This window comes from Grampus griseus, assembly GCF_964374135.1.
Source record: "Grampus griseus genome assembly, chromosome: X".
In the NCBI taxonomy this organism is placed as follows: domain Eukaryota; kingdom Metazoa; phylum Chordata; class Mammalia; order Artiodactyla; family Delphinidae; genus Grampus; species Grampus griseus.
Window position 1 is genome coordinate 31,501,663 of NC_138999.1, and position 25,599 is coordinate 31,527,261.

The 25,599-nt window shown below is 40.2% G+C and overlaps 1 protein-coding gene across 1 annotated transcript in view; it reads left to right on the forward strand.

Annotated features, from left to right (window-relative positions):
- The window catches only part of CFAP47 (cilia and flagella associated protein 47), a gene marked incomplete at both ends in the record, with an annotated part of 513,170 nt that overhangs the window by 236,597 nt on the left and 250,974 nt on the right, over nucleotides 1–25,599 (forward strand).

Genomic DNA, 25,599 nt, shown 5'->3' on the forward strand with positions numbered 1-25,599 from the left:
ATCTCCCTCCCTCCCACCCTCCCTATCCTACCACTCTAGGTGGTCACAAAGCAATGAGCTGATCTCCCTGTGCTATGCAGCTGCTTCCCACTAGCTATCTGTTTTACGTTTGGTAGTGTATATATGTCCATGCCACTCTCTCACTTTGTCCCAGCTTACCCTTGCCCCACCCCGTATCCTCAAGTCCATTCTCTAGTAGGTCTGCATTTTTATTCCCGTGTTGCCCCTAGGTTCTTTGTGACCATGTTTTTTTTTTTTTTTTCCTTAGATTCCATGTATATGTGTTAGCATATGGTATTTGCTTTTCTCTTTCTGACTTACTTCACTCTGTATGACAGTCTGTAGGTCCATCCACCTCGCTACAAATACCTCAGTTTCGTTCCTTTTTATGGCTGAGTAATATCCCATTGTATATATGTGCCACATCTTCTTTATCCATTCATCTGTTGATGGACACTTAGGTTGCTTTCATGTCCTGGCTATTGTAAATAGAGCTGCAATGAACATTTTGGTACATGACTCTTTTTGAATTATGGTTTTCTCAGGGTATATGCCCAGTACTGGGATTGCTGGGTCGTATGGTAGTTCTAGTTTTAGTTTTTTCATGAACGTCCATACTGTTCTCCATAGTGGCTGTATCAATTTACATTCCCACCAACGGTGCAAGAGGGTTCCCTTTTCTCCACACCCTCTCCAGCATTTACTGTTTGTAGATTTTTTGATGATGGCCATTCTGCCCAGTGTGAGATGATATCTCATTGTAGTTTTGATTTGCATTTCTCTAATGATTAATGATATTGAGCATTCTTTCAAGTGTCTGTTGGCAATCTGTATGTCTTCTTTGGAGAAATGTCTATTTAGGTCTTCTGCCTATGTTTGGATTGGGTTGTTTATTTTTTTCATATTGAGCTGCATGAGTTGCTTGTATGTTTTGGACATTAATCCTTCGTCAGTTGCTTCATTTGCAAATATTTTCTCCCATTCTGAGGGTTGTCTTTTCGTCTTGTTTATGGTTTCCTTTGCTGTGCAAAAGCTTTTAAGGTTCATTAGGTCCCATTTGTTTATTTTTGTTTTTATTTCCATTTCTCTAGGAGGTGGGTGAAAAAGGACCTTGCTGTGATTTATGTCATAGAGTGTTCTGCCTACGTTTTCCTCTAAGAGGTTGATGGTGTCTGGCCTTACATTTAGGTCTTCAATGCATTTTGAGTTTATTTTTGTGTATGGTGTTAGGGAGCGTTCTAATTTCATTCTTTTAATGTAGCTGTCCAGTTTTCCCAGCACCACTTATTGAAGAGGCTGTCTTTTCTCCACTGTATAGTCTTGCCTCCTTTATGAAAGATAAGGTGACCATATGTGCGTGGGTTTATCTCTGGACTTTCTATCCTGTTCCATTGATGTATATTTGTGTTTCTGTGCCAGTACCATACTGTCTTGATCACTGTAGCTTTGTCGTGTAGTCTAAAGTCAGGGAGCCTGATTCTTCCAGCTCCATTTTTCTTTCTCAAGATTGCTTTGGCTATTCATGGTCTTTTGTGTTTCCATATATACTGTGAAATTTTTTGTTCTAGTTCTGTGAAAAATGCCAGTGGTAGTTTGATAGGGATTGCATTGAATCTGTAGATTGCTTTGGGTAGTAGAGTCATTTTCACAATGTTGATTCTTCTGATCCAAGAACATGGTATATCTCTCCATCTAGTTGTATCATCTTTAATTTCTTTCATCAGTGTCTTATACTTTTCTGCATACAGGTCTTTTGTCTCCTTAGGTAGGTTTATTCCTAGATATTTTATTCTTTTTGTTGCAGTGGTGAATGGGAGTGTTTTCTTAGCTTCACTTTCAGATTTTTCATCATTAGTGTATAGGAATGCAAGAGATTTGTGTGCATTAATTTTGTATCCTGCTACTTTACCAGATTCATTGAGTAGCTCTAGTAGTTTTCTGGTAGCATCTTTAGGATTCTCTATGTATAGTATCATGTCATCTGCAAACAGTGACAGCTTTACTTCTTCTTTTCCAATTTGGATTCCTTTTATTTCTTTTTCTTCTCTGATTGCTGTGGCTAAAACTTCCAAAACTATGTTGAATAATAGTTGTGCGAGTGGGCAACCTTGTCTTGTTTCCGATCTTAGTGGAAATGGTTTCAGTTTTTCACCCTTGAGGATGATGGTGGCTGTGGGTTTGTCATATATGGCCTTTAATAGGTTGAGGAAAATTCCCTGTATGCCTGCTTTCTGCAGGGTTTTTATCATAAATGGGTGTTGAATTTTGTTGAAAGCTTTTTCTGCATCTATTGAGATGATCATCTGGGTTTTCTCCTTCCATTTGTTAATATGGTGTATCACGTTGATTGATTTGCGTATATTGAAGAATCCTTGCATTCCTGGGATAAACCCCTCTTGATCATAGTGTATGATCCTTTTAATGTGCTGTTGGACTCTGTTTGCTAGTATTTTGTTGAGGAGTTTTGCGGCTATGTTCATCAGTGATATTGGCCTGCAGTTTTCTTTCTTTGTGATGTCTTTGTCTGGTTTTGGTATCAGAGTGATGGTGACCTCATAGAATGAGCTTGGGAGTGTTCCTCCCTCTGCTATATTTTGGAAGAGTTTGAGAAGGATGGGTGTTAGCTCTTCTCTAAATGTTTGATAGAATTCGCCTGTGAAGCCATCTGTTCCTGGGCTTTTGTTTGTTGGAAGATTTTTAATCACAGTTTCAATTTCGGTGCTTGTGATTGGTCTGTTCATATTTTTTATTTCTTCCTGGTTCAGTCTCACAAGTTTGTGCATTTCGAAGAATTTGTCCATTTCTTCCAGGTTGTTCATTTTATTGGCATAGAGTTGCTTGTAGTTATCTCTAATGATCCTTTGTATTTCTGCCGTGTCAGTTGTTACTTTCCCTTTTCCATTTCTAATTCTATTGATTTGAGGCTTCTACCTTTTCTTGTTGATAAGTCTGGCTAATGGTTTATCAATTTTGTTTATCTTCTCAAAGAACCAGGTTTTAGTTTTATTGATTTTTGCTATCGTTTCCTTCATTTCTTTTTCATTTATTTCTGATCTGATCTTTATGATATCTTTCCTTCTGCTAACTTTGGACTTTTTTTGTTTTCTCTCTCTAATTGCTTTAGGTGTAAGGTTAGGTTGTTTATTTGAGATTTCTCTTGTTTCTTGAGGTAGGATTGTATTGCTGCAAACTTCCCTCTTAGAACTGCTTTTGCTGCATCCCATAGGGTTTGGGTCATCGTGTTTCATTGTCATTTGTGTCTAGGTATTTTTTGATTTCCTCTTTGATTTCTTCAGTGATCTCTTGGTTACTAAGTAGTGTGTTGTTTAGCCTCCATGTGTTTGTATTTCTTACAGATTTTTTCCTGTAATTGATATCTAATCTCATAGTGTTGTGGTCGGAAAAGATACGTGATACGATTTCAGTTTTCTTAAATTTACCAAGGCTTGATTTGTGACCCAAGATATGAACTATCCTGGAGAATGTTCCATGAGCACTTGAGAGGAATGTGTATTCTGTTGTTTTTGGATGGAACGTCCTATAAATATCAATTAAGTCCACCTTGTTTAATGTATCATTTAAAGCTTGCGTTTCCTTATTTATTTTCATTTTGGATGCTCTGTCCATTGGTGACAGTGGGGTGTGAAAGTCCCCTACTATGATTGCGTTGCTGTCGCTTTCCCCTTTTATGGCTGTTAGTATTTGCCTTATGTATTGAGGTGCTCCTATGTTGGGTGCATAAATAGTTACAATTGTTATATCTTCTTCTTGGATTGATCCCTTGATCATTGTGTAGTGTCCTTCCTTGTCTCCTGTAATAGTCTATGTTTTAAAGTCTGTTGTGTCTGAAATGAGAACTGCTACTCCAGCTTTCTTTTGATTTCCATTTGCATGGAATATCTTTTTCCATCCCCTCCCTTTCAGTCTGTATGTGTCCCTGGGTCCGAGGTGGGTCTCTTGTAGACAGCATATATACGGGTCTTGTTTCTGTATCCATTCAGCCCATCTATATCTTTTGGTTGGAGCATTTAGTCCCCTTACATTTAAGGTAATTATCGATATGTATGTTCCTGTTCCCATTTTCTTAATTGTTTTGGGTTTATTATTGTAGGTCTTTTCCTTCTCTTGTGTTTCCTGCCTAGGGAAGTTCCTTTAGCATTTGTTGTAAAGCTGGTTTGGTGGTGCTGAATTCTCTTAGCTTTTGGTTGTCTGTAAAGGTTTTAATTTCTCCATCAAAACTGAATGAGACCCTTGTTGGGTAGAGTAATCTTGGTTGTAGGTTTTTCTCCTTCATCATTTTAAATATGTCCTGCCACTGCCTTCTGGCTTGCTGAGATTCTGCTGAGAGATCGGCTGTTAACCTTATGGGGATTCCCTTATGTGTTATTTGTTGTTTTTCCCTTGCTGCTTTTAATATTTATTCTTTGTATTTAATTTTTGATAGTTTGATTAATACGTGTCTTGGCGTGTACCTCCTTGGATTTATCCTGTATGGGACTCTCTGTGCTTCCTGGACTTGATTAACTATTTCCTTTCCCATAATAGGGAAGTTTTCAACCATAATCTCTTCAAATATTTTCTCAATCCCTTTCTTTTTCTCATCTTCTTCTGGGACCCCTATAATTTGAATGTTGCTGTGTTTTTTGTTGTTGTTTCTTGTTTTGTATTTGTAAATTTATTTATTTTATTTATTTATTTTTGGCCGCATTGGGTCTTTGTTGCTGAGTGCAGGCTTTCTCTAGTTGCGGCCAGCGGGGGATGCTCTTCATTGCAGTGTGTGTGCTTCTCATTGCGGTAGCTTCTCTTGTTGTGGATAGTGGGCTCTAGGCGTGTGGGCTTCCGTAGTTGTGGCGCACAGGCTCAGTAGTTGTGGCGCGCAAGCTCTAGAGCGCACGCTCAGTAGTTGTGGCACTCGGGCTTAGTTACTCTGCGGTATGTGGGATCTTCCTGGACCAGGGCTTGAACCGGTGTCCCCTGTGTTGGCAGGTGGATTCTTAACCACTGCGTCACTAGGGAATTCCAAATGTTGGTGCGTTTAATGTTGTCCCAGAGGTCTCTGAGACTGTCCTCAATTCTTTTCATTCTTTTTTCTTCACTCGGCTCTGCAGTAGTTATTTCCACTATTTTATCTTCCAGGTCACTTATCCGTTCTCCTGCCCCAGTTATTCTGCTATTGATCCCTTCTAGAGAATTTTCAATTTCATTTATTGTGCTGTTCATCACTGTTTGTTTTTCTTTAGTTCTTCCAGGTCCTTGTCAAACGTTTCTTGTATTTTCTCCATACTGTTTCCAAGATTTTGGATCATCTTTACTATCATTATTCTGAATTCTTTTTCAGGTAGACTGCCTATTTCCTCTTCACTTGTTAGGTCTGGTGGATTTTTGCCTTGCTCCTTCATCTGCTGTGTGTTTTTCTGTCTTCTCATTTTGCTTAATTTAGTGTGTTTGGGGGCTCCTTTTCACAGGCTGCAGGTTCGTAGTTCCCGTTGTTTTTGGTGTCTGTCCCCAGTGGCTAAGATTGGTTCAGTGGGTTGTGTAGGCTTCCTGGTGGAGGGGACTAGTGCCTGTGTTCTGGTGGATGAGGCTGGATCTTGTCTTTCTGGTGGGCAGGTTCACATCTGGTGGTGTGTTTTGGGGTGTCTGTGGACTTATTATGATTTTCGGCAGCCTCTGTGCTAATGGATGGGGTTGTGTTCCTGTCTTGCTAGCTGTTTGGCATGGTGTGTCCAGCACAGTAGCTTGCTGGTCGTTGAGTGGAGCTGGGTCTTGGCGTTGAGATGGAGATCTCTGGGAAATTTTTGCCGTTTGATATACCGTGGAGCTGGGAGGTCTCTTGTGGACCAGTGTCCTGAACTTGGGTCTGTCACCTCAGTGTCACAGACCTGACGCCTGGCTGGAGAACCAAGAGCCTGTCCTCCTCAGAGCTCAGAATAAAAGGGAGGAAAAAAACAAGGAAAGAAAAAAGAAGGTTACGTAAAGTAAATTCAAATAAAAGAAAGTTATTAAAATAAGAAATGCTTATTAAAAAATAATTTTTTAAGTAATAAAAAGAAAAAAAATGGAGAGAACCCTGGGACAAATGGTAAAAGCAAAGCTCTACAGACAAAATCATACACAGAAGCATACACTTACACACTCACAAAAAAGAGAGAAAGGGAAAAATAAATATATATATCGTTGCTCCCAAAGTCCACCTCCTCAATTTGGGATGATTTGTTGTCTATTCAGGTATTCCACAGATGCAGGGTACGTCAAGTTGATTGTGGAGATTCAATCTGCTGCTCATGAGGCTTCTGGGAGGGATTTCCTTTTCTCTTCTTTGTTCACACAGCTCCCGGTGTTCAGCTTTGGATTTGGACCCGCTTTTGCATGTAGGTCGCCTCGAGCCGTCTGTTCCTCGCTCAGACAGGACGGGGTTAAAGGAGCAGCTGACTCGGGTGCTCTGGCTCACTCAAGCCGGTGGGAGGGAGGAGTACGGATTTCGGGGCGATCCTGCGGCGGAAGCAGCTGGCGTGATGTTGCACCAGCCTGAGGCACGCCGTGCGTTCTCCCGGGGAAGTTGTCCCTGGATCACGGGACCCTGGCAGTGGCAGGCTGCACAGGCTCCCGGGAGGGGAGGTGTGGAGAGTGACCTGTGCTTGCACACAGGCTCTGTGGTGGCTGCAGCAGTGGCCTTAGTGTCTCGTGCCCATCTCTGGGGTCTGTGTTGATAGCAGCAGCTTGCCCCCGTCTCTGAAGCTCCTTTAAGCGGCGCTCTGAATCCCCTCTCCTCGCGCACCAGGAAACAAAGAGGCAAGAAAATGTCTCTTGTCTCTTTGGCATCTCCAGACTTTTTCCCAGACTCCGTCCCGGCTAGCTGTGGCACACTAGCCCCCCTTCAGGCTGTGTTTACCCAGCCAACCCCAGTCCTCTCCCTGGGATCCGACCTCCGAAGCCCAAGCCTCAGCTCCCAGCCCCCACCTGCCCCGGCAGTTGAGCAGGCAAGCCTCTCGGGCTGGTGAGTGCTGGTTAGCACCGATCCTCTGTGCGGAAATCTCTGAGCTTTGCCCCCTCCACACCCCTGTTGCTGGGCTGTCCTCCGTGGTTCCGAAGCTTCCCCCTCCGCCACCCAAGGTGTCTGCCCGCGAAGGGGCTTCCTAGTGTGTGGAAAGGTTTCCTCCTTCACAGCTCCCTCCCACTGCTGCAGGTCCCATCCCTATTCTTTGGTCTCTGTTTTTTCTTCCTTCTTTTGCCCTCCTCAGGTACATGGGGATTTTCTTTCCTTTTGGGAGGTCTGAGGTCTTCTGCCAGCGTTCAGTAAATGTTCTGTAGGAGTTGTTCCACGTGTAGTTGTATTTCTGATGTATTTGTGGGTGGAAGGTGATCTCTGTGTCTTACTCTTTCGCCATCTTGAAGCTCCTGGTGTATTTTCTATTAACATGATCTAAGGAATTGTTGATTTTGTTTCCGGCCAGTCTCTTGATTTCGCTGTGGTGATCTTTTTTCCACCAGGTTTCTGAAGTTCCTTATATGTTTGACTATTTTCTGTGCCTATTCCCTTAGCGTTTTAATTAGAGGATCAAATTATTAGCATTGCTATCTTTTGCTTTTCGTTATTCATGACTCTTATTTATTTGGTATTGTTGTATATAGCTCTGTACTGGCTATGTGTTCTTGTCTAGATTTTTTTCTAGTTTTTAAATTAATAGACTTTTTTAAAGAACAGATTCAGACTACAGAAAGTTAAGCAGATAATGCAAAGAGTTCCCATACAGCCACTCTCTTCTTCCAGTTAGATTCTCCTATTTTTTTTTTTTTTTGCGGTATGCGGGCCTCTCACTGTTGTGGCCTCTCCCGTTGCGGAGCACAGGCTCCGGACGCGCAGGCCCAGCAGCCATGGCTCACTGGCCCAGCCGCTCCGCGGCATGTGGAATCTTCCTGGACCGGGGCACGAACCCATGTCCCCTGCACCGGCAGGCGGACTCTCAACCACTGCGCCACCAGGGAAGCCCGATTCTCCTATTATTAACATCTTGTGTTGGTACAATGGATGCAAGTTCATTCAATGGATGCAAGTTCATTTGTTATAATTGATCAACTAATAGTGATACATTATTATTGACTATTGTCCACTGTTTATTACACATTTCACTTTTTGTGCTTTATAGTTCTATAGTGGTTGTGAAAGGCATGACGTCATCTACTCCCCAACAGAGCATCATGCAGAAGAGTTTCACTGCCCTAAAACTCTCCCGTGCTCCACCTGTCCATCCCTCAAAACCTCACTTTGAGCCCCTAACAACTCTGAACTTTTTACTCCCCCTAGAGTTTTGCCTTTTCCAGAATATAATATTGACGGAATCCTACAGTATGTAGGCTTTTCATTTATGTATTTATTTTTTAACATCTTTATTGGAGTATAATTGCTTTACAGGGTTTGTTAGTTTCTGCTTTATAACAAAGTGAATCAGTTATACATATACATATATCCCCATATCTCCTCCCTCTTGCGTCTCCCTCCCTCCCACCCTCCCTATCCCACCCCTCTAGGTGGTCACAAAGCACCGAGCTGATCTCCCTGTGCTATGCGGCTGCTTCCCACTAGCTCTCTGTTTTACATTTGGTAGTGTATATATGTCCATGCCACTCTCTCAGTTTGTCACAGCTTACCCTTCCCCCTCCCCATATCCTCAAGTCCATGCTCTAGTAGGTCTGTCTTTATTCCCATCTTACCCCTAGGTAAGGGTGTTTTGTGTTTCCATTCAAATTGTGAAATTTTTTGTTCTAGTTCTAGTTCTCACTTGAGAAAAATGTGTATTCTGTTGTTTTTCGATGGAATGGCCTATAAATATCAATTAAGTCCATCTTGTTTAATGTATCATTTAAAGCTTGTGTTTCCTTATTTATTTTGATTTTGGATGATCTGTCCATTGGTGAACGTGGGGTGTTAACGTCCCCTACTATGATTGTGTTACTGTCAATTTCCCCTTTTATGGCTGTTAGTGTTTGCCTTATGTATTGAGGTGCTCCTATGTTGGGTGCATAAATAGTTACAATTGTTAAATCTTCTTCTTGGATTGATCCCTTGATCATTATGTAGTGTCCTTCTTTGTCTCTTCTAATAGTCTTTATTTTAAAGTCTATTTTGTCTGATATGAGAATTGCTACTCCAACTTTCTTCTGGTTTCCATTTGCATGGAATATCATGTTCCATCCCCTTACTTTCAGTCTGTGTGTGTCCCTAGGTCTGAAGTGGGTCTCTTGTAGACAGCATATATACGGGTCTTGTTTTTGTATCCATTCAGCCACTCTGTGTTTTTTGCTGGGAGAATTTAGTCTATTTACATTTAAGGTAATTATCGATATGTATGTTCCTATTCCCATTTTTTTAATTGGTTTGGGTTCGTTATTGTAGGTCTTTTCCTTCTCTTGTGTTTCTTGCCTAGAGAAGTTCCTTTAGCATTTGTTGTAAAGCTGGTTTGGTGGCGCTGAACTCTCTCAGCTTTTGCTTGTCTGTAAAGGTTTTAAGTTCTCCATCAAATCTGAATGAGATCCTTGCTGGGTAGAGTAATCTTGGTTGTAGGTTTTTCTCCTTCATCACTTTAAGTATGTTTTGCCAGTCCCTTCTGGCTTGCAGAGTTTCTGCTGAAAGATCAGCTGTTAACCTTATGGGGATTCCCTTGTGTGTTATTTGTTGGTTTTCCCTTGCTGCTTGTAATATATTTTCTTTGTATTTAATTTTTGACAGTTTGATTAATATGTGTCTTGGCGTGTATCTCCTTAGATTTATCCTGTATGGGACTCTCTCTGCTTCCTGAACTTGATTAACTATTTCCTTTTCCATATTAGGGAAGTTGTCAACTACAATCTCTTCAAATATTTTCTCAGTCTCTTTCTTTTTCTCTTCTTCTTCTGGAACCCCTATAATTCGAATGTTGCTGCATTTAATGTTGTCCCAGAGGTCTGTGAGACGGTCCTCAGTTCTTTTCATTCTTTTTTCTTTATTCTGTTCTGCAGTAATTATTTCCACTGTTTTATCTTCCAGGTCACTTATCCGTTCTTCTGCCTCAGTTATTCTGCTATTGATCCCTTCTAGAGTATTTTTAATTTCATTTATTGTGTTGTTCATTGTTTCTTGTTTGCTGTTTAGTTCTTCTAGGTCCTTGTTAAATGTTTCTTGCATTTTCTCTATTCTATTTCGAAGGTTTGGGATCATCTTCACTATCATTATTTTGAATTCTTTTTCAGGTAGACTGCCTATTTCCTCTTCTTTTGTTAGGTCTGATGGGTGTTTACCTTGCTCCTTCATCTGCTGTGTTTTTTTCTGTCTTCTCACTTTGCTTATCTTACTGTGTTTGGGGTCTCCTTTTCGCAGGCTGCAGGTTCGTAATTCCCATTGTTTTTGGTGTCTCTCCCCAGTGGCGAAGGTTGGTTCAGTGGGTTGTGTAGGTTTCCTGGTGGAGGGGACTAGTGCCTGTGTTCTGGTGGATGAGGCTAGATCCTGTCTTTCTTGTGGGCAGGTCCACGTCTGGTGGTGTGTTTTGAGGTGTCTGTGGAGTTATTATGATTTTAGGCAGCCTCTGTGTTAATGGGTGGGGTCGTGTTCCTGTCTTGCTAATTGTTTGGCATAGGGTGTCCAGCGCTGTAGCTTGCTGGTCGTTGAGTCGAGCTTGGTCTTGGCGTTAAGATGGAGATCTCTGGGAGATTTTCGCCGTTTGATATACCGTGGAGCTGGGAGGTCTCTTGTGGACCAGTGTCCTGAAGTTGGCTCTCCCACGTCAGTGGCACAGCCCTGATGCCTGGCTGGAGCACCAAGAGCCTTTCATCCACGTGGCTCAGAATAAAAGGGAGAAAAATAGAAAGAAAGGAAGAAAGGAAGGAAGGAAGGAAGGGGAAGAAAGAAAAGAGAGAGAGGGAGGGAGAGAGTGAGAGAGAGAGAGAAGGATAGAAGGAAAGAAAGAGGATAAAGTAAAATAGTAAGATAAAATAAAATAAAGTTATTAAACAAAAAATAAAATATAATTATTAAGAAAAAAATTTTTTTAAGTTAAAAAAAAAAAAAAAAAAAACCCAGACGTTCAGAACCCTAGGACAAATGGTGAAAGCAAAGCTATACAGAGAAAATCTCACACAGAAGCATACACATACACACAAAAAGAGGAAAAGGGGAAAAAATAATCTATCTTGCTCCCAAAGTCCACCTCCTCAATATGGGATGATTCTTTGTCTGTTCAGGTATTCTACAGATGCAGGGTACATCAGGTTCATTGTGGAGCTTTAATCTGCTGCTCCTGAGGCTGCTGGGAGAGATTTCCCTTTCTGTTCTTTGTTTGCACACCTCCAAGGGGTTGTTTTGTATTTGGCCCCGCCTTTGTTTGTAGGTCGCCTGAGGGCGTCTGTTCTTCGCTCAGACTGGACTGAGTTAAAGGATCAGCTGATTCGGGGGCTGTGGCTCACTCAGGCGGAGAGGATGGAGGCCACGGAGTGCGGGGCGAGCCTACGGCAGCAGAGGCCAGCGGGACGTTGCACCAGCCTGAGGCGCGCCGTGCGTTCTCCTGGGGAAGTTGTCCCTGGATCACGGGACCTTGGCAGGGGCGGACTGCACAGGCTCTCGGGAGGGGAGGTGTGGAGAGTGAGCTGTGCTTGCACACAGGCTTTTTGGTGACTGCAGCAGGAGGCTTAGCATGTCATGCCCGTCTCTGGGGTCCTCGCTAATAGCCGCGGCTCGCGCCCGTCTCACGGCCATCTCTGGAGCTCCTTGTAGAGGCGCTCTTAATCCCCTCTCCTCGCGCACCAGGAAACAAAGAGGGAAGAAGAAGTCTCTTGCCTCTTCAGCAGCTCCAAACTTCTCCCGGACTCCCTCCCTGCTAGCCGTGGTGCACTAACCCCTTCAGGCTGTGTTCAGTCCACCAACCCCAGTCCTCTCCCTGGGATCTGACAGAAGCCCGAGCCTCAGCTCCCAAGCCCCCACCTGCCCCTGCGGGAGAGCAGACAATCCTCTCGGGCTGGTGAGTGCTGGTCGGCACCGATCCTCTGTGCGGGCATCACTCCGCTTTGCCCTCTGCATCTGCGTTGCTGCACTCTTCGTCTGTGGCTACAATGCTTCCCCCTCCGCCCCCCCACAGTCTCCGCCCGCGAAGGGACTTCTAGTGTGTGGAAACGTTTCCTCCTTCACGGCTCCCTCCCACTGGTGCAGGTCCCGTCCCTATTCTTTTGTCTCTGTTTTTTTCTTTTTTCCTTTGCCCTACCCAGGTACGTGGGAGTTTGTTGCCTTTTGGGAGGTCTGAGGTCTTTTGCCATTGCTCAGTAGGTGTTCTATAGGAGCAGTTCCACGTGTAGATGTATTTCTGATGTATCTTTTGGGAGGAAGGTGATCTCCGCGTCTTTCTGTTCCACCATCTTCTCCAGCCTCCGTAGTATTTGTCTTTTTGTCTGACTTACTTCACTTAGCGTAATAATGTCTAGGTCCATCCATGCTGCTGCAAATGGCATTATTTCATTCTTTTTTATGGCTGAGTAGTATTCTACTGTATATATGTACCATATTTTATCCATTCATGTGTTGATGGACATATGCGTTGTTTCCATGTCTTGGCTATTGTGAATAGTGCTGGTGCTGGAAATGCTTGTGGTAGTAGGAAAGATGAGAAAGGGGCAGCTTTCATAAATATTAGGAGTAGAACTCAGTAGGAGTTGGTGAATGACTACATCTTATGGGGGTGAAGGAGACAGAGAAGTCAAAGATCACAGTGGGTTCCTTGCTCTGGTGACTTAGTGGAATTTGATCCCAGTCACTGAAATACAAGACAAGGGATGATAACAGGATTTTGTTTGGGGAAGACAAAGGGACACAGCAAGAGGGCATGATAAATTAATTTTGGTCCTACTGTATCATGGTGCTGTGTATGATTACCAGGTGGGTTGATCCTTTAGTCAGGAATTTGATCTGAATGGTAGCATGTGGTTGAGATTCTTTACTGATTCAATGAGAAAGTCATAGGCATGGATGATTGCCTGATAGATCACCTATAGAGCTGTGTTTCTCCATATATTGTGTCTAAAGCATGGGTAGCTCTAGGCATTCTTCTAAATCAGTAATGGATTGACAATTTCACTTTAAAAAAAAAGCAAGCCGTGTTGTTGAGATGAGTTTTACAAGTTAGAAATAGAAAATTGTGATTTTCACACAAATCCCTTTAGGTTCTAATTGTCTCTTTCCTAGAGGTCATTCGTGCACTTCAGGAATGCCTTTGTCAGTTCTTCTTTGCTAATAGTTTTGATAACAGGATATAGCTTGTCTTAACCAATTTGATTTTGTGTCATTTATGTTACTTTTGCTTGTTAAATTTACGTTTAATTGTTGCTATTTTCTTGCATTATATTCCCAATTTACAAAAATGTATTGATGGCTAAAAAAATGGCTGATTGAAGCATATGGGAGGTGAAAACAGTAAGAGAAACACTTAAACTCAGAATGCTGTTCTAAATGTAAATTATAAGTAGGGCTCTCATGTGGATATAAAGGATGAATATGTATGTGCTGAAAGAAGTGAATGTGATAATTTTATACAAGAATCTGGAAGAGAAATAGATGATCAGAAATAAATATCTCAATAATTTTAATTAAACTGTTTATTCATTTGTTCCCAGTATATTTTCTGTCAGAAAGGTTTTTTTTTTTTTTAATAGTGGTACAGTTCTGTCAAATATATTGATATTTTTAAACAAAGAGCAACAATTTTTCTGGTTAATTAAACACATTTTCCCCATACCAGTTTAAATTCTCCCTATAATAAAATTAGAATATTTGTTGCTAAAGGAGGTAAGATATGAATTCTACTGAATATTTTAAATGAGCTTCAATAAAATATGATTGGCAGGAAAGCATAATTGGTGAAATTCTTTTATTAAATGGATTTGTAGGATGTTCCATAATGTCCCTGGAATGCAGTGTGGAAACATGATTATTCTCACATGAGATAGCAAGTATTGCACAGTTTATTTGGATTTAACCATGTATAGGGAACATATGAATAACTCTTTGCACATCTGTCATAATTATATAGTTGCCTCTGGGTATCGGAAGGGGATTGGTTCTAGGACCCCCCACAGAAACCAAATGCTAGGATACTCAAGTCTTTTATACACAATGGCATAGTATTTGCATATTACCCAGGCACATGCTCCCATATGCTTTAAATCTCCCATCTCTAGGTTATTTGTCATACCTAATACAATATAAATGCTCTGTAAATAGTTTTAAATGCAGTTTAAATGTTATGTAAATAGTTGCCAGTGTGGGGCAAATTCAAGTTTTGCTTTTTGGAATTCTGAATGTTTTCTATCTGTTGTTGGTTGAATCCAGGGATGTGGAACCCACAATGGGGAACCAGTGTATATGGAGGGTTGACTGTATATGAAAGAAGTATATGATGACATTTTCTTCTCTTTATCAGAGAAAGCCCATGCATTATGAAGAGTGATTCTTTGTTACTTAAAGATTAATTTGTAAGGTACTTGGAGAAAATCCACCAGTGGTATATATATTAATAGAGAATGAGCCATTGGTCACAACAGAAAAGGTGTCGCAAATGTACCCTTATTCATAGGGAAATGTGGGATTAAAAATATGCTTCTGTTCTGAATTCAGTGTAAAAAGACATAGAAAAAAATTGTAAACACTATCAAAGTAAGGCTACTGAATTACATACGTTTATTGTGATCTCTGAATTCAACATCCTTCTTTCCAATGTTGAGATGTACTAGTTATGTAGGGATGATCACTGTCATGCATTTTTCCAATAGGAGTGCGATTAAAAATAATATTTTCATAGCACTGATGTTTTCTGTATATACCATTTCCATTATTTTAAGTGACTGGCTGAAATGATGCATCAAATGATGCTTTCCATGTCTTGGATACACTGCATATATACCTATAAGATTTGAATATCATGGTTTTTAATGTGGTACAAATCACTAAGCATTAAGAGTTTGACCATTTCCAAAGATTTATTGGAGAAAAAAAATATCCAGTTGTTGAAAGGACAGAAACTGAATATGATTGTGTAGTTTCTGTACAGCTGAATTGAATGGGTGCTGAAATCCAGTCTACATGCTGCTTTCTAAGACTGGGGACCCTGATCTATGCTGTGTCTCACCAAAGTGAGGGGCGGGAACTCTTAATTTAAATGCAGGTACTATCAGGACATCATGCTCTCAGAGGGACTGCCATTTTCTGATCTGCACAAAAACACTATATAGTTTATTCAGGTCCTGGAAATGAAGGCTGAAGAAACTCTTCTCCAAGATGAATGCTATTTAGGAGTATTATACTATTTGCTTTAATGTTATTTTCCAAGTTTAGTTTTTTTTACCATCTGCTTTTGAGTGTGATATGCTTATCAACCACCTTAGCATTTGATTAGTATTTGAAAGTAGATTTTAAAGAAAAATATCTCTATTATTTCTAGTTTCATATTGGGCCTGACTGTCCATAACAATCAAAATGGGCACCCATTCTGTTAACTTATGATTATGAGCTATGATTTTCTCATTTAGTGGAAACAGTAAGAAAAGAAACTTACTGAATATATAAAGTGATACAGAGCTGAATATATTCATCATCTTGATAAATATATATAATTTGATAGAGATTTAACAATATCATTCATCTCACTGATGAAGCTATAGTTTTTCTCATTAGTACCACTAACAAGTATTTTAAATATTGTGTCAAATCCTATTTTTTGAATATGCAAATTGGTGGTCTGTGTGGTTTCTTAATGCAAATTTAGTGGTTTATAGAGGATAAAATTGGAATAAACACAGCTATAAAGTGAAAAGAAAAGACAGCGTAGGTTAGAAACCCAGTGTCAAAGAAACCCATTATTTAAATAGAAAAGGAAGAGAATCCTGCAAATGCGCCTGAAATAGGCAAAAGGATGGCAGTAACACTTTATGATATCATGAAAAAGTATGAAAGAGAGCCTTTGGGGGAGGATGTGGTTAACAGTATCAGATGAAATTGAGAGGTTGCTTAAGATAATGATTAGAAAACTCTTTTGTTATTGGACAGCAAAGATGCCAAAAGACTTTCAGGGCGTGGTGGTAGTGATGAGTTAGGGAAGGTCATTAGGTGTGCCTTGGTTTGATGAACAAAAGGAATAAATGAAAGTGGAGACAGTGAGGGTAGAAATCTCTTTCAAGAATTGTAACTGGTAGAGGGAACAGAAGAATCAAGGAGAATCCAATTTGGGGAGAACTCTCTAAAATCTGAGTATAGTGAGCATGTTTTGATATGGCTGAAAAGGAATTGGTCGGAGGGAGAAGTTAAAGATCCAAAAGCTAAAAAAGACAGCTGATGTAGGACAGTAAAAAAGAAGATGAGAAAGGCTGGTGTCTAGTACAAGAGAAGGGAGCGCTCATCCATTGTGGCTGTAGAGAAGGAAGAAAAGTGAGCACAAATGCAAGAACTTTTAGACACGTGGTAGGACACTGACGTGTTTTCATTAAGATGTCATCCTTTTGCTCTTTGACATAGAGATGAGGGATTTTCTGAGAAAAACTAGCATGTAGGCTGAGAGGGGAGGAGGTTTGATAAAGATGATTAAGGAGTCAGGAGCCACCATGGATAATGTGAGTGAGAAGACAAGGGAAACGGGGATTTTTCTGGGCCTGCAGACTTCATCTTTCACTCAGGAACAGGTGCCTCTCAGGTTTCCTGGAACCCCTGGCAGTGATCCCCTGGATGATGCTGTGCACTGCTGTAGAGCTGAGATCAGATTGATGCCATGTCTTCTACCACCAGAAAGCTTCCCTGTAGCCTCAGTCTCTTCTTGGAGCTTTTTCTCCACCTCCTGTTTTAACTGAAACTTGCATCTTCTCCTCAAAGTCTCTTCTTTTGTTGTCCTCTTTAATAGGGGCTGTTGATGAACAAACTTGAATGCTTTTTAAAAATAATGTTCTCTCTTCCTTTCTTTTTTTTTTTTTTTTTTTTTTTTTTTTTTGCGGTACACCGGCCTCTCACTGTTGTGGCCTCTCCTGTTGCGGAGCACAGGCTCCAGATGCACAGGCCCAGCGGCCATGGCTCACGGGCCCAGCCGCTCCGCGGCATGTGGGATCTTCCTGGACTGGGGCACGAACCCGTGTCCCCTGCATCGGCAGGTGGACTCTCAACCACTGCGCCACCAGGGAAGCCCTCTCTTCCTTTCTTTTTTTAAAAAAGTTATTTTCTTTTTTGTAATTCTTACCTTATGGAATTAAATTATATTTTCTTTACAACACATTTGTGATCTTGATAATATTTAGACTTAAATGACTAATAAGTTTTGTTATGGTGATAAACATTTATGGTGTATTCAAACATTGTTTATTATGTCATTCCACTTAAACAATCTGATCAGTGGAAATGTAAACTTCTAAAAGTTAAATCTGATCTGATTCTTGCTGACTCCTACTGAAAATGTGCCCCAAAATATATTTTTGAATTAAGATTTACTACAATAATTTGTACACAGGTTAGAACATTCAGTGAAATTGTAACAGATTAGTTAAATTAAAATTTGAGCTCATGTCATGATCTACATCTTTTTTTTTAACGAAGCAGTAGTTCACATTTCTTCATTTCTATTCTATTTATTCATTATGAGACCAATCTTTATTTTAAAAATATTGTTTTCTTTAAACGTGGTCTAAAAATATAAGAACCATTTCCTGGTGGAATAACAGCTTGAATTTTAGACCAGGAAGAAACACTGACAAATGCAGGTGTGATAGGCCATATTCCTTGAAAACTTTGGAAAAGGAGTTAAATTTGGTAGCATTTTTTTTTCATTCTACTTTTTATACTTTACCTTTTTTAAAGATTTTACAGTTCAACCATTTAGGATTAATTATCTTTCTAAATATGCTTTAACTAGAGATTGCATTATTGTATTTGTCATGTTTCTATTTCTAAGTACAGTAACTGGCTTTGTATTATGTACTCAGTGTGTAATAATTGAATAAAGGAGTAGACATAGACCTTCTTTCCTCTTAAATAGAATATGGTTTGAAATGGTTGAAATATTTGTATCACCTCAGTATCCAGTATAGTGGTCCACAGGACTGTATACAAGCCTATTTCTCCTCTAAATGGTGCTGAGATGCTTGGATTATTATTATCTTTTTTGGGAGGTGTTCTGAGTTGGGTCTTCATTGCTGTGCGCGTGCTTTCTCTAGTTGTGGTGAGTAGGGGCTACTCTTTGTCATGGTGCGCAGGCTTCTCATTGTGGTAGCTTCTTGTTGCAGAGCACAGGCTCTAGGTGCATGGGCTTCAGTAGTAGTGGCACTCAGGGTCAGTAGTTGTGGCTCGCGGGCTCTAGAACGCAGGCTTAGTAGTTGTGGCACACGGGCTTAGTTACTCCGCGGCATGTGGGATCTTCCCGGACAAGGGCTCAAACCTGTGTCCCCTGCATTGGCGGGCAGATTCTTAACCATTGTGCCACCAGGGAAGCCCTTGGATTATTTTTTAGCTTTTAATAGTTTGTTTCTTTATTCACATGTCATATGACTATATCCTCTCGCTTTTTATTATCAATGAATCTGCTTACACTAGTTCCTTTTCCTAGTACTTGTAACTTTTTTGTGGCCTAAGAAACCAGATATCCAAGGTTATTACTTTTTTTTCTATAAAATAAAAGCAAAAAGGCACTGCCTTAAAGTACACAAACAGGTTTTTTAAAATTAAGTGGAAAAAAATTAACTTACAGACTTTGAGACTTCACAGATTGTAGCTCAGAATATTTACATATGTATTATGTGCTTGCTGGCTTGCCTGCATGAGGTTTTCAGAGGTAGCTGAGATTTGGATAGTGAGTTATTTACTGCATGTGCTCTGATTTTCATCTTTATTGCAGCACAGTAAAAACCCATAGTAGATATGATTTTTTAAAATCTACTTTACAGCCATACTTAAGGATGCTCAAGTTCTTTAAATCCTTCAAGAAAATTTCCCTCTGTTTATCACAAAGATTATGGGAAGACTCAGCTCATTGCTAACTGATCGCTAATGCCTAACTTATCCCAGTCCATAGGCAAAAATATATTGGAAATGTTATCTTTTGCATAGTCAGTCATATAGGGCCTAGTCTGCTTCACCAGCAGCATGGCCTTGGGTTTGGTTTGACAATCAAAAGTGGAAAATACACTGAACTTCACATAGCAACATGTTAACTTACCTTTAAGGAAGTGTACAAGATAAGTAAAAAGAGAATGCACAGTAACAGCAAAGTAGAGGGCTTATCACTCATATCGTCACTTCTAGTGTCCCACTCACTCCACACTCAAATCAGAAATGTACACAAAGATGGAGCCCTAGTGGCCATGGACCATTTCAATTCAGGGAAACCTTCAGTCTGAGGTCCTTTCCATTTTCTACATGTAGCACACTCAGGGTGATGAGTTTAGGGATGGAAAAAATTTCCCTTCTTCCCTTCTAGGTTCTTTAGCTGGTCCAATAATTACATTGACATAAGACAAACAGGAGAAACAAGTTATATACATACAGAAGCCCCATAAAAATATGAGACAGTCAGACAGTTGAGGCTTATATGCCATCCTGAACTAAGAATAAGGGGGTAGGGGTCTGAGGCTTCAAAAGGGGGGAAGACAATTCACAGGAAGATGGGAAGAGCAAATGTTTGGTAAACAAATGTTTGCCCTGCCATGGAGATAAGTCTTTCTGATGAAAAAAGTTATCTCTGGTGATAGCCCTCTTCCTGGTATAGGCTCCCTATTGAAATTCTTTTAGGCAGTTAAGGGAGAGGTAAAAAGTTTTTCCTGAGTTTGCTGGGTCTCAGTTGCTTTCAGTCAAATCAATCCACATGCAAAGTTGGCACATCTTGGGGTGGCTGTATTCTGTTCCCTGTCATGACTAATCATTCATTAACTAATAAAAAGTCTTGAAAATGATGTCTGGGTGTTTGGTCCAGTACACAATCCTCAATTGGATTCTCAGTTAACTCGGATCTGGCATACTCCTATAAGTTCCTGCAGTTAATGGAGTAAAGAGACTCCAACCAAGTGTTAAACCATCAGGCATCCCTATATCTAACATAATCATCATAAACTGGCAATTGATTCTTTCCTTCTGATCAACATAAGCCAATTCGAGATGGTTCTTCAGAACAAATCAAACTATCTGAATAATCTAAGAAAATGCAGAGATTTTTTTATGGACAATGAAAAGATGAAAATTGTCATCTCTTTTCTCTGTCAATTGGCAAAATAGATTAAAATAACACATAATTTTAAAAATCTGTCATTGAAAAACATTAAGTCACATGTTATAGTGAAAGTCATGTGGAACTAGAAGTGCATGTGACAGTGGTTGGATAGCACTCAATGTATGTAATGAAAGAATGTTACCGAGTCCAAGCTCACTCTGCTCACCGCACGATAGGCCAATAAATTGGAGATGAGGTGTTGAGGCAAGGAATACAACTTTATTTGGAAAGCCGGCAGACTGAGAAGATGGAAGACTGATGTCTCAAAATTACCATCTTATGGGGGTCTGGATGCCAGTTTCTTTGATAGAATCAGAGAGGGAAGTAAAGTAAAAAGGCAGAATAGAGAGGGAGAGGGGGGAGGAAGTAAAGTAAAAAGGACCATCAGTCTTGCAAAACATCTCCTGGAATGGCCAGCCTCTGGGAGGGGATGTGCTAATTTCTTCAGCCATTCACAGGTGGGTAGGATTCCCTGAGACAGGCCATTATGTATGATTATAATAACAAAAGCAATGAAAAGCAAAGGCTAGAGTCAAAGAAACAGATTCAACACGGAGTCAAAATTGGCTCGTCCATGTTACAATACTGTGATATTGTGATTTGTAATAAGAAATATAGATTTGGCCTTCATTGCCATTTCTGGCACAGAGCTCCTAAAACCCTGGGAATTTCTTAAGTGCGGAGAGTGGTGAAGGTGTTTTTTGTTATGTTAATGAGGTGACTTTTGGAAAGACTCTAGATCACCTAAGGGTGGGGGCTGGTCACCAGAGGAACTATCCATGTGATTAGAGGGTTGGAACTTTCATCCCACATCCTGACCTCCTAGGAGCAGAGAGGAGCTGGAGGTTAAATCATTTGCCAATGGCCAATGATTTTTTTTTTCTTTTTAAATTTTATTTTATTTTTTATATAGCAGGTTCTTATTAGTTATCTGTTTTATACATATTAGTGTATATATGTCAGTCACAATCTCCTAGTTCATACGTTTGTTTTCTACATCTGTATCTCTAGTTCTGCCTTGCAAACCGGTTCATCTGTACCATTTTTTCTAGATTCCACATATATGCATTAACATACGATATTTGTTTTTCTCTTTCTGACTTACTTCATTCTGTATGACAGTCTCTAGGTCCATCCACGTCTCTACAAATGACCGAATTTTGTTCTTTTTTATGGCTGAGTAATATTCCATTGTGTATATGTACCACATCTTCCTTATCCATTTGTCTGTTGATGGGCATTTAGGTTGCTTCCATGACCTGGCTATTGTAAATAGTGCTGCAGTGAACACTGGGGGGCATGTATCTTTTTGAATTATGGTTTTCTCAGGGTATATGCCCAGTAGTGTGATTTCTGGGTCATATGGTAGTTCTATTTTTAGTTTTTTAAGGAACCCCCTACTGTTTTCCATAGTGGCTGTATCAATTTACATTCCTACCAACAGTGCAAGAGGGTTCTCTTTTCTCCACAGCCTCTCCAGCATTTGTTGTTTGTAGATTTTTTGATGATGGCAATTCTGACTGGTGTGAGGTGACACCTCATTATAGTTTTGATTTGCATTTCTCTAATAACTAGTGATGTTGATCAGCTTTTCATGTGCCTCTTGTCCATCTGTATATCTTCTTTGGAGAAATGTCTATTTAGGTCTTCTGCCCATTTTTGGATTGGGTTGTTTGTTTTTTTAATATTGAGCTGCATGAGCTGTTTATATATTTTGGAGATTAAGCCTTTGTCCATTGATTCGTTTCAATGGCCAGTGATTTAATCAATCATGACTATGTAATGAAGCCTCCATAAACACCCCAAACAAACAGGTTTCGGAGAGCTTCCGGATTGGTGAACACGTGGAGATATGGGGAGAGTGGAGAGCCCAGAGGGGTGTAGAAGTTCCTCACTCTTTCCCACATACCTTGCCCTAAGCATCTCTTACATCTGGCTGTTCCTGCATCATATCCTTTTATAATAAACTCATGATTTAGTAAGTAAAATGTTTCTCTGAGTTCTGTGAGGCTCTCTAGCAAATTAATTGAACTCAAGGAGCGGGTCGTGGGAACCTCTGATTTATAGCTAGTTTGTCAGCAAACCTGGACTTTCAGCTGGCATATAAATTGAGTTACCAAGGAGGGTGTCATTGGAACCTCCAACGGGTAGCTGGAAGGTCAGAAACATAGGTAATAGTCTGGGCTTGCAGTTGATATTTGAATTGAGGGAGGAGTAGTCTTGCAGGGCTGAGTACTTAACCTGTAGAATCTGATGCTATCTTCTGGTAGATAGTGTCAGTTTTACGTTAAATTGTAGGATGCCCTGCTGGTGTCTGAGAATTGCTCATTTCTGTGGGGAAGCTCTGCCCCCTCCACATGCTGAAATTGGGTGTTGACCCAAAAGATATACTATTAGCAGTTTTGTCACTGTTGTTTTGAGTCTTTCAAATACTTTATGTGGATTGAATGTTAAGCAAAAAATAGTAACACTTCTTACACATAGTGTATTTGGGTTTGCTTGTGATGGGGTCTTATATTTTGTATGTTTTATTCTTCATTTCATTTGTCTAGGAATTTATTTTTAGAGTATTTGACAAAATTAGCATTTTGTGGCACAGTAAAAACTAACGGGTCTTTCACTGCTGATAGTTTGAGAAGCACTGCTGTAGAATTAAGTACTCAGGTTGGTGGCTCTTCTTGTGGTAAAGGTCACACGCATCCTCTGTGTGGGTCCATCATTGAATCCATATTTGTAGTCAGGGGTCACTTGTAGATCTTGTCTTATTTGCAGAGTGGAGGTAAGTGATGACAGTTGAATCCTGAGCCAGTTCAGGTTATTAGCCTCAAACATTTATCTCAACTCTTCTCAGGTGTTTCATCATTTGGTAATCCCTGAGAAGGGGAAAAGGTTCTTTTCAAAGGCTTTTAATTGCATTGTTACAGAATATATCATTTGAAGCCTAGGAACCCTAAGTCGCATAACTACCAGAAAGAAGGAGCAAAGAAGTTTTGTTACACTTCTGTCAAAAATGCTTAAATGATGCAAATCACATTTTTGAATGACTATTCTTACTAGACATATGCCAGATAATTGTTCGGAATTCAGACATGGATTTTTTGATGGAATTTTAAAATAGTTCTCATCGTGGCAGAGTTAAGAATAGTTCTGGCACTCTTGTAAATATTTTAATACTTTTTAAACTGTAGCCATTTAAGACACTACATCGTGTAGATATGTTATATGTAAAGAAATGAGCACTTTTTTCTAAGGTTAGAATTAACGTATACTTGACTAGGAAAGTACCAATACTTGTCTTAGACTGCACTCTCCTAGAAGCAGACTCGGAGACAAGGTTTGAGTCCAAGTAGTTTATTTCAGAGGTGATCCTAAGAAGCATGGGCATTAGAGTAGGGAGTTGAATCAGAGAATGTGAGGAAGGCTGATAACAGATGTGGTTTCACACAGGTTCCACTGTGGGCAACTGAGGCTCAGTTCCACAGGGGATCTGTAGGAGCACTGAATCTCAGATGAATGAGATTGATGAATCTCAGAGTCAACCCAACTGAGTGATGAGGAAGCTGGAGTATTTATCTACCAGTTCCCTGACTATTCTTGGTAGGGGGCTGCTTCAAGGGTCATTAATCTTCTGGCACTCCTGGCTGAGTGTGCTCCCATGTGCCAGAGAAAAAGCCCTCCAGCAGAGATTTGTAGGTCTTTACCTACAAAGTAAGTAGGTGAGTAGCTTTCCGAATAAGAGGTGAATGCTGGAGAGATATGGTCAGGCTACCGACAGTATCACTAAAGCATATGGCTCAGATTGTGGTCTTCACACCCATGCCTGTCTATCACAGGTTTGGGATGAACCAAGGAGCTGAGTTTGTACAGTAATGTAAACCAAATGCTCTGACTCCTTCACTGAGAAAGTCTTGCCTGTATATATGTAGGTTCTGGGTGGGATGAACAGCTTGTGATCTACTACCTCACTAGTAGAGCAGCACTTTTGAGTAGCTCATTGCTATATTACATTGCTGATCAGACACTGGTTTCTTTACTTAATCTTAATATTGCTTAATTATTTTTAAACTCAGATGTGTAGCTTCATGATCAAACATGTGGTCTATATGTAGTGAATGGTGCTATGATGTAAAGACACCAAATTTTATGATATAGGATACAAACATGCCAAATTACAAAATTGTATACATTTTTGTTGTCTTAAAAACAGACCTCTTAAATAAATATCATTATCACAATCAATTATGACTTGATAACTTATTCTTTGATTTTCTAAATTTTACTTTTATAAGTTACATAAGCTGGCAAAGAAATGAGAAAGGAATTTCACATCCTTGTGTTTTTAATGAAATGGCACTTGAAAAAAACTGTCCTCAAATCAGTTAATTTTTTAATTAGGTAATACAATATTATGATTTATAATAAATATATTTGGTCTGACCAAATATATATATTTCTCATATATAGTTTGTCCAAAATATGTATATTTCTCATATATATTTGGTCTTCATCCACGGTTCCTGGCTTATAGCTCCCCAAACCCTTGGGATTTCCTGAGTGATAAGAGCAATGGGAGCATCTTTTGTTATAATATTTGGTGTTTTTTCCTCAGTTCCTGAAATCCCTTCAGAGCCATAAAGTTGAAATGGATATCTTGTTATTCATAAGAAGCCCCTTTCCACCAAAACTAGGTTTACGTTAATGAGTGACTTTTGGAGAGCACCTAAGGATGGGAGCTAGTTGCCAGGGGAACCAACCAAGAGTAGAGCATTGAGAACTTTCACTCCCATGTCCTGATTTCCAGGGAGGGAATAGGAGCTGGAGGTTGAATCAGTCCCCAATGTCTAATTATTTAATTAATCATGGCTGTGTAATGAAGCCCCCCATAAAACCCCAAAGGAGGGGGGTTCAGAAACCATCCAACCAGAATGCTTCCACAAGCCACCATGCTGGTTCCCAAACTCCACGAGGAGAGAAGCTCCTTTGTTCAGGACCTCACCCTATGTATCTCTTCATCTGGCTATTAATTCCTATCTTTTAATTTCCTTTGTAACAAACCAGTAATCTAATGAGTAAAAGGGTTTCCTGAGTTCTGTGAGCTGTTCTAACAAATTAATTGAACCCAAGGAAGGGGTCGTTGGAACCTCCAACACATAGCCCATTGGTCAGAAGCACAGGTAGCAACCTGGGCTTGTGATTGACATCTGAAGTAGAGGACAGTTTTGTGGGACAGAGCTCTTAACCTATGGACTCTGATACAACTTCTGTGTAGATACTATCAGAATTGAGTTGAATGTAGGACATCTAGCTGGTGCCAGAGAATTGCTTGGTGGTGTGTATTTACTCTTTGCTTGGT